Source organism: Macaca fascicularis, chromosome 6, assembly GCF_037993035.2.
Source record: "Macaca fascicularis isolate 582-1 chromosome 6, T2T-MFA8v1.1".
NCBI classification, from domain to species: Eukaryota; Metazoa; Chordata; class Mammalia; order Primates; family Cercopithecidae; genus Macaca; species Macaca fascicularis.
In genome coordinates, this window is record NC_088380.1 from 181,599,868 (window position 1) to 181,610,024 (window position 10,157).

At 43.6% G+C, this 10,157-nt stretch overlaps 1 long non-coding RNA gene across 1 annotated transcript; it reads right to left on the reverse strand.

Annotated features, from left to right (window-relative positions):
* Positions 1-1,173: 1,173 nt before the first annotated feature.
* Positions 1,174-6,960, reverse strand: LOC135971474 (uncharacterized). Its single transcript, XR_010587720.2, has 2 exons — positions 2,861-6,960; positions 1,174-2,185 (listed from the first exon to the last, which is right to left on the reverse strand). It is a non-coding gene; the product is annotated as an uncharacterized lncRNA (long non-coding RNA).
* Between the last annotated feature and the right edge of the window lie 3,197 nt (positions 6,961-10,157).

The following is a 10,157-nucleotide window of genomic DNA, read 5'->3' on the forward strand; positions in this document are numbered from 1 at the left end:
ATGCTTAACTTTTTGAGGAACTGCCAAACTGTCTTCCACAGCAACTGCGCCGTATGCTATGACCACCAGCAATGTACGGGGCTTCCATTTTCTCCACATCCTTACCACAACTTGTTGTTTTCCCTTAAAATATTATTGTAGCCATCTAGTGGCTGGAAAGTGGTGTCTCATTGTGGTTTGGATTTGCATTTCCCTAATGACTAGTGATGTTGAACATCTTTTCATGTGCTTATGGGCCATTTGTAGATCTTCTTTGAAGAAAGGTCTATTCAAGCTCTTTACTCATTTAAACAATTGGGTTGTTTGTTTTCTGTTGTTGAGTTATAAGAGTTCTTTATATATTCTGGACATTAAGCCCTTATGAAATATGTTATTTGAGGCCGGGGGCAGTGGCTCACACCTGTAATCCCAGCACTTTGGGAGGCGGAGGCGGGTGGATCACCTGAGGTCAGGTGTTCCAGACCAACCTGGTTAACATGGCGAAACCCTGTCTCTACTAAAAATACAAAAAAATTAGCCCAACGTGGTGGCGGGTGCCTGTAATCCCAACTACTCAGGAGGCTGAAGCAGGAGAATTGCTTGAACCTGGGAGGCGGAGGTTGCAGTGAGCTGAATTGCACCACTGCAATCTCTAGTCTGAGAGACGGAGCGAGACTCCATCTCAAAAAAAAAGGAAAGAAAATAAATATGTTATTTGAAAATAACTTTCCTCATTCTTGAGCAGCTTCTTAACCTTGTGTGCTTCCATTTCCTCATCTGGAAAATAGCTATAGCTACATTCTAGGGAAGTTGTAGGGATTAGATGAAAGGATTAATTTGTGGCAGTTAGCATAGTGCCTGGTATATAGTTAAATGCTCAAAAAATGTTAGTTGTGTATATACAGGCATCATTCTGAAATAAATGGGGCTCATAGTCTTCAACTTGAGATTATGAGTATCTTTTCATGGTACTGTATATTTTTGACAATATGCTGGTTTTTAATGCTGGTCTAGTAGTCTGTCATTAGAATGAGACATAATTAAACAATCCCCTACTTTTAGGTGTTTAGGTCTCCACCCAATTCCCATTTAAAATCCTCTGAGGTTTGTCAAGTTGTCAGTGCTTCATTTGTTGCCCCAAGTTTGATGTGAGCTAGGTGAGTATAATAATACAACAAAATTAGCCAACTCATATTTTGAAACATAAAACAGTGAACATCTTTAATAAGAAGATGAAACTTTGTCAGATACATGGACATTTTACATGGACAGATTCACATATATTACACACACACACACAGAGGTAGCCAGCTTCCACGATGGCCCCAGTGATTCCTGTCGCTCTGGAGTTCAGGCTCTTGCTCTGAGTGTACACTGGATTCCATAACTTGCTTCTTTTTTTTTTTTTTTTTTTTTTTTGAGATGGAGTCTAGCTGTGTTACCCAGGCTAGAGTGCAGTGGTGTGATCTCAGCTCACTGCAACCTCTGCCTCACGGGTTCAAACAATTCAGCCTCCCGAGTAGCTGGGATTACAGATGCCCGCCACCATGTCCGGCTAATTTTTGCATTTTTAGTAGAGATAGGGTTTCACCATGTTGGCCAGGCTGGTCTCGAACTCCTAACCTCAGGTGATCCACCCACCTCGGCCTCCCAAAGTGCTGGGATTACAGCATGAGCCACCATGCCTGAGCTCCATAACTTGCTTCTGGTGAATAGAATAAGGTGGAAGGACCAGGTCACACAAGGCGGTATGGCATCATCACAACTTAGGAACACGTGTACACAGACACACAGCATTTATATTTTAGCACATGGTCACAAGTCTCAGATGCTTGCTTGCTGATCTAATGCTTAGAAAATAATGAAGTATAATGCTTTATTTTTTTTACTGCCTTTTTTTTTTTTTTTTTTTTTGAGACAGAATCTTGCTCTGTCACTCAGGCTGGGTTTGCAATGACATGATCTCAGCTCACTGTAACTTCCGCCTCCCGGGTTCAAGCAATTCTTCTGTCTCAGCTTCCTGAGTAGCTGAGATTACAGACACTTGCCATCATGCCCACATTTTTGTAAATACAAGGTTTCACCATGTTGCCCAGGCTAGTCTTGAACTCCTGACCTCAGGTGATCCGCTTACCTAGGCCTCCCAAAGTGCTGAGATTACAGGCATGAGTCACTGAGCCCGGCCTTGTTACTGCTTTTGTAACATCTGGAACATAAAAAGGTAAGATGTGTTGCTTATATTAACACAATTCAAGGACCTTGGCACTGTCAGCATACACTAGTTGTCTAGCAGATATCACTTTATTCCATGGATGCATTCCCAGAACACTACATTAGGGAATACTGGCATTTTTGTAAATTGAATCATGCTTAACATTGATGAGGACTGCTAGCCAGAGGAGCCTATAGTGAGCACTTTTGTACCTGGAATAAATTTGGTAAATAAAGAGGCATTTCCTGACTTGTCAATATTATAATTTTAACATATTCTGTTTTCTTTAGATAGGGTACAACTGCATCATTCCTATTGTCATTATCATTTTCTTGACTTTAACAAAATTCACAGGTCTCAATCAGATTTCCATCAATGGGGAGTTTCAATGATAGTAAAAAAGGCATGGACAGAAACAAGATTCTGACATCACACACCCTTCCTGAGGAGGAAGACTGCAAGATATTAACAGGTAAATGATCTTACACTTCGAGAGAAAACACTATGGGGCCCAGGCATGTGAGATTTGTGGTAGAACCATCTTGAACTGATTCTCCAACTGCGGGCCAGGCATAGGGCCCCAGGAGATCAAGGTAAATGTGAGATACTGGCTTGTTATAAGTAAATGTGAGATACTGGCTTGTTGTAACACCAGTTGCAGGGCCTCACCTCCAGGGTTTCTGATTCAGTAGGTCTGGGATGGGGTCTGAGAATCTGTATTTCTAGCACGTTCCCAGGTGACGCTGATGCTGCTGGTCGGGGACCACACTGAGAACTGCTGGCCCAGACTATCACTGGAAGTATTCTTGAGAAACTCTCAGCGGAGGCTGCCTGTGCAAAGAAGAACTGGGGGCCAGGGTAAGAAGGGGGACGTCCATTACTCTATACACCATTTTTTTTGTATCATTTTGGTATTTTATCATGCACATGTCTTATCTATTCAAATAGTGTACTTTAAGTTCATGTTTCCCAGCACAATAAAGGAAGGTTTTGTTCTTCCCTGAGATGCAAAATAGTTTTGTGGTTAGGAGCCGGGTCTTATCATCTGGCTCAGTCACACTGCGATCTTCTGTAAGGTACTGTGGTAGTTTGAAAATATGTCCAAACTCTTTGATACGTTTCCCTTCAAGAGATACAGCCTATGTCCTCTGCCCTTGAATGTGAGCTATTCTTTGTGGCTTCCTTCTAATAAATAGAATATGGCAGAAGTGTTGTATGACAGTCGAGATATCATAAAAGGACATGCAAGACACTGTGGTTTCCTCCTTGGTCCCTCTCTTGGATCATCCACTCTGGGGGCAGCCAGCTGCCATGTTGTGAGGATGCTCAACTAGTCCTAGGGAGAGGCCTATGTGGTGAGAAACTGAGGCCTCCTGCCAACAGCCACTGAGTGAGCCATATTGGAAGTGGATCCTCCAGCTTTTAAAGAACTGTAACTCTGGCCAATTTCTTGACTACCACCTTCTGAGAGACCCCAAGCCAGAACCACCCAGCTAGGAGTTTCCCAATTGCTGACCCACAGAAAATGTGAGACAATTAATAAAAGTAGTTTAAGCCACAAAGTTTTGGAATAATTATTAACCTTGCAATGGATAACGAATACAGCAAGTTAGTCTTTGTAAGCCTCAGCTCTTTCGTGTGTACAATGGAACTGATATTAGTGTCGGTGCCATAGGGCTATTAGATTCAACTGAGACAGTACAGACAAAGCCTGTGAATGGTGCCTGGCACATGGTAACCACTCAGCAGATGCTAGCTATTGTCATTCATGCCCATCTGAACTTCTGGTCGGTGGTTTCCTCCCTGTCAGATGGGCTTCATCCAAGGCAGTGCGCAGAGCTCAATTCCCGGCCCAGGGAGTCACACACCTGTCACCATCCTGTGACCGACGGCCTGAGTTTTGTCCTTTTCTCTATGCACCAGAAGAAAGAGATTGCCTTCATTTTCGAGCTGTTCTGAGCCGTGTGGTCACACCTGGAAAAATCCCTGCAAGTTGTACAAATAGGCCTCCCTGAAGCTGGGAAGAGGAGAAAACTCACTCCCTTTCCTCGCACTGCTCCTGTAATCGTCCCACCATCAAATAAGCCCACTTTGTCCTCCTGAGTTTTCCCAACAGGATTTTAAAATCACGGCTTATAGAATCAGGCTGGATTTTAATGACTATTTTTAACTGTCAGGGCATTAGAAAGTCTTAGCCCTCCTTCTTCTTATAGCTGGGATTTGTCATGGCTTAAGTTTAAATGATCTCCATAAGGAATTTATTTTCGGTTTAATGGTCTACCCAAGGTCTGACTTTCCAAGTGATTTTCTTGCCAGGTATAGAAACAGTGTCAAAAATTTGATATGAGTCGGGTTTTGACTGAGCTGAAAGATGCCAATATGTTGGTGATATGCCTTGAAATAAACAGCAGGGAGGAAAGTGATTGTTTTGGGGGCAGCCTGTGTATGGCATGCTTGCACACTAACAGAATGGAAGTCTTGGTACTAGGAAATACAAACATGGTACAGAACTGGGCTCAAGGCCTGACATTCTGCCAGGGGAGCACAGCAGAGAACCAGAGCTGAACCCCAGAGCCAGCAACACAGCCTCAAGGGTTTCTCTGGGACCCTGATCCTCCCAATGGTTTTATTGAGTGATGGTGGCAGAAGGTGAGTGTTGAGGGGTTTAAGACGTTCTCCTTTCATCAGAAAGACAGGCTCAGAAACTACAGCAGACTCTCACCTACAAGTGTTGGTAGCACCCTAGACCCCACTGAGTTGAGCTAGGGAAGTTAAGGGCAAGAAAATGAAGGGGGGAGTTTATTAGTTAAGATGATTTTGTTTGTAAGTGGCAGAAACCCAACTTATAATAGTTTAAACAAAAAAGCAAATGCATTTGACAGAAATGAAAAGTTCGGAGCAGGGCACTGCCTTCAGGCCTGGCTTGATCGGACATTGTTTATTCAGTTATTGGTCTCAATTCCTTTTGCTTTGTTCTCTTGGTCAGGCAGGTTGTCCCCATGTGGTGATAAAACCTGGAACTAACATTGGCTGCATGTTTCAATCCTACCAACCCTGCAGCCCCAGGGAAAGAAAGGAGCCTTTTCCTAATGCTCCAACTGAAGTCGTAAATTTGACCGTCATTTTTCTAGGGTGGATCTCGTGTTGATTCTTGAACTGTCGCTGGTCTGGATCATGGAAGGAGGGCTGCCCTACCAGTTCCTCCTGTCCTGGGAGGGACAGACAGGTGGCATCCTGAAGGGGAATGGCGGTGGTGCTGCAGCGTAGGCCTCCACCAGTTTGCAGACTGCTGCTTCGGAAAATAGAGTAGCTCCTGTGTCCGCGGCTTCACTCTCTATGGTTTCAGTTACCCATGGTTAGCTGCGGTCTGAAAATATTAAATGGAAAATTCCAGAAATAAACTGTTCATAAGCTTTAAATTGCATGCCATTCTGAGGAGCGTGATGAAATCTGAAGCTGTCTGCTCCATCCCACTGAGGATGAGAACCCTCGCTTTGTCTGGCACATCCACACTGGTATTCCCTGGATTTGCTGCCTGCCCGTTAGTCACTTAGTAGCCACTTGTGACCAGATGGACTGTATCACAGTGCTTGGGTTCAAATAACCCTTATTTTACTTCATAATGGCTCCAAAGTGCAAGAGTAGTGAGGCCGGCGTATTACATTTGTTCTGTTTTATTATCAGCTATTGTTGTCGATTGCTTACTGTGCCTAACTTGTAAATTAAACTTTCTTTAAATTTACTTATCATTTATTTATTTATTTGGTTTTTAAATTTTATTATACTTTAAGTTCTAGGGTACATGTGCACAACGTGCAGGTTTGTTACATAGGTATATATGTGCCCTGTTGGTTTGCTACACCCTTCAACTCATCATTTACATTAGGTATTTCTCCTAATGTTATCCCTCTCCTAGCCCCCCACACCCTGACAGGCCCCAGTGTGTGATGTTCCCTGCCCTGTATCCAAGTGTTCTCATTGTTCAGTTCCCACCTGAGTGAGAACAGGCAGTGTTTGGTTTTCTGTCCTTGTGATAGTTTACTGAGAATGATGGTTTCCAGCTTCATCCTTGTCCCTGCAAAGGACATGAGTTCACCCTTTTTTATGGCTGCATAGTATTCCATGGTGTATATGTGCCACATTTTCTTAATTCAGTCTATCATTGATGGACATTTGGCTTGGTTCCAAGTCTTTGCTGTTGTGAATAGTGCCACAATAAACATACATGTGCATGTGTCTTTATAGTAGCATGATTTATAATCCTTTGCGTATATGCCCAGTAATGGGATTGCTGGGTCAAATGGTAATTCTAGGTCCTTGAGGAATTGCCACACTGTCTTCCACAATGATTGACCTCATTTACACTCCCACCAACAGTGTAAAAGTGTTCCTGTTTCTCCACATCCTCTCCAGCATCTGTTGGTTCCTGTAGATTAAACTTTATCATAGGAGTGCATGTATAGGAAAAAACATAGCATATATAGGGTTTGGTACTATCTGTGGACCCCACTGGGGCTCTTGGAATATATCCCCTGTGGATGATGGGGGGCAGCTACTGTACGGAAACCTAGCTTTGCTTATGATGACTGTCACAGATATGCATGCAGCGACAGTGCAATTTTGACTGCTGAAGGGAAAAGAAAGGGTGTTTTTGAATTTGGAAACCAAATCACCTAGTTGGTAAATGATGGAATATTTTTTACCCTTTTCCTCAGTATCTCCTCACTGTCCAGACTTGTGTTTCTTTCCCCACAAAGATTTTTTTTTTTTTTTTTTTTTTTTTTAACAGAGATGAGGCATCACTATGTTACCCAGGCTGGTCTCAAACTCCTGGCTTCAGGTGATCCTCCCAACTCAGCCTTCCAAAGTGTTGGCATTACAGGAATGAGCTTCCACACCTGGAAAAGACTTGTGTTTCTTTCAGGTTACCTTTCTAGAGCTTTCCTCTGATTAACAAAATTCTCCTCTGAACCCCGTGTGATGCTGGGCTTATGACTTTCCCTTTGTGGGCCTCAGTTTCTTCTGGGGAAAAAAATGGATGTAATAATTACCTTGTAGGGCTTTCTTAAAAGGCCAAAGGAAAAGGAATCAATTTAAACTAAAGTTACTTAAAATACTTACTGTGTGCCAGGTACTGGGTGAAGTGGCAGTCTAATGAGGTGAGAATTATTACCACTTGTTTACTTAACAGAGAGGTTAAGTAACTTGCCTGGATCACACCAGCGACTGAGGGACGGAGCAGGGATGTGGACTCATGTTGTCTCCTTGTAGGGCTGGAGCGTCTAGACACTACTCCCTTGCTCCTGCTTATCAGCAGAGGATTAAACGATGCACACACATAAAATTGGCACTCAGGGCTGCTAGAATCTACAGACCCTCCCCCACCAGGGATGTGCCAACTTAGACGGGAAAAGAACAAATTCTTTATTTTCACTAACCTCTCCCTGAAATTTGGGCATTTTGGGGCATTTTAAAAATATTATGAATGTAGGCTACAAACCAGTAAGTTTTTTTTTTTTTTTTTTTTTTTTTTTTTTTTGAGACAGAGTTTCACTCTTGTTGCCCAGGCTAGAGTGCAATGGCGCCGTCTTGGCTCACCGCAACCTCCACCTCCCAGGTTCAAGCGATTCTCCTGTCTCCTGCGTATCTGGGATTACAGGCATGTGCCACCACGCCCGGCTAATTTTGTATTTTTTTTTAGTAGCAATGGAGTTTCTCCATGTTGGTCAAGCTGGTCTCAAACTCCTGACCTCAGGTGATCCTTCTGCCTTGGCCTCCCAAAGTGCTGGGATTACAGGCGTAAGTTACCATGCCCGGCCAAACCAGTAACGTAATAACTGTGATACCCATATCACATTACATCTGCAGATATTTTATATCACTTATGCTTATTACTAATTTAAATTGTTAGATATTAAATCATGGTATTTTGATATTTTCTTTTTTTTGACTGCTGTTCTGATAGATCTTTTCTCATATTCCTTATTTTATTTGACAAATAAAAATTGTATATATGTATGGCATATAACAAAGTTTTGAAATACATATACACTGTGGAATGGCTAAATCAAACACATAAGTCTTGTTATTTAATGTAGAATAAAGAAAGCAGGCTGGGCACAGTGGTTCACACCTGCAATCCCAGCACTTTGGGAGACTGAGGCAGGCAGAACGCTTGAGGCCAGGAGTTCAAGAACAGTATGGCCAACATGGCAATACACCATCACTGCTAAAAATACAAAAATTAGCTGAACATGGTAGTGTGCACCTGTGCTCCCAGCTACTCAGGAGGTTGAGGCAGGAGAATCGTTTGAACTTGGGAGGCAGAGGTTGCAGTGAGCCGAGATCGTGCCAGTGCACTCCAGCCTGGGCAACAGAGTGAGACTCTGTCTCAACAACAGCAAGACGCACATATACAAGTTTCTCGTAAATTTTTTAAAAATCAAAATATTTTTTATTTCTAATTTTAAACAAATTCTGTAAATACATCTCAAAGGACAAACGTGCTTCTCTGCATAGCTTCAAAAGTTGCCTGTTTTCATTTCATTCTGGAACTAAAAATATTCTTCTAAAACTAAAATGAACCATTGGTGATCTTACAGTTTCTAATACTGTAAGATCTACAATAGGATAGATGTTAGCTGAGTTTATTGCAAATTGTAAAACATATTCTTAAAACTGTATTTTCATTTTCTAAATTTCCTTTGTCGTTTGCTGTATTTTATTTTATGCATTGAAAAGCATAGGTCTACGCCCTGGGGTCTCTGGCACAAAAGGGAAGAACCTAGGAGAAGGGGTCGGAAAGGAGGCAAGGCTGGACAGGGCAGGTTTAGCCCCCAGCTGTTCCTACTGAGGGTGGTGCTGGAGAGGGTAGGAGCCCCACACAGAGGCGGGGCTGGGTGAGAACCCATGGGCTGTACCCTCCACCATGCAGAGTGACCCACCCAGAGCCGGGCTGTGACTTTCCGGTTGCCAGGAAGCTGCTGGCCATGACAGGAGGTGAAGGAACTGAGGGCCTCTGACGTCACAGTTTCAGTGACACAGATCTTCCCAGTGGCCTCAAGCCTGTGGCGGGGCCAAGGTCCTGATGTGGGATCACCGGTGGTGTTCACCCCTGGACACCCACCCAAGGGCTCAGGAATCAGACAGACATGGGGCCCACTGTGGGCTCCTCCAGGTGCAGACCGTGGCCACCATTTCTGTCTCAGAGTCTTGGATTCCCCATCTGAAGAGTGGTCACTCAATCTCTGCCTCCCAGGGCTGGTAGATGATTGGATCAAATAAGGAATCTGAAAGTTCTTCATGAACTGTAAAGTTTTGTCTGAATGGTAGTTATTTTCCTTATTCCTGTCTTTTTAATCTTTTATTATTTTTTTTGAGATGGAGTCTCACTCTGTCACCAAGCTGGAGTGTAATGGCGTGATCTCGGTTCACTGAAAGCTCTGCCTCCTGGGTTCAAGAGATTCTCCTGCCTCAGCCTTCCGAGTAGCTGGGACTATAGGTGCCTGCCACCACAACCAGTTAATTTTTGTAGTTTTAGTAGAGACAGGGTTTCATCATGTTGGCCAGGATGGTTCAATCTCTTGACCTCGTGATCTGCCCATCTCGGCCTCCCAAAGTGCTAGGATTACAGGCATGAGCCACCGTGCCCAGCCTATCCTTATCCCTGTCTTCAGAGGGAGGGGAAAGAGACATTTTAATTAAGGCCATCATTCCCTCACCTGGAGAGGTTCAAGAACAGGGGAGGGGCAAATGGGGTCAACAGTTGCCCATGACCTTCAATGTGCCCCTGGCTACACTGGCCACAGGGAGGGGCAGTTTAGATTCCTGTGCCTTCTTTACTAGGAAGACCGTAGAGGCCTGGTTCATGCCTAAAAGGAATCTTTTCAAGACAGCTATGGGCCTGTGTGTTTACGTCAATACGTATGTATGTATGTATGCATGTCTCCCTTTAAAGCCCTCTATT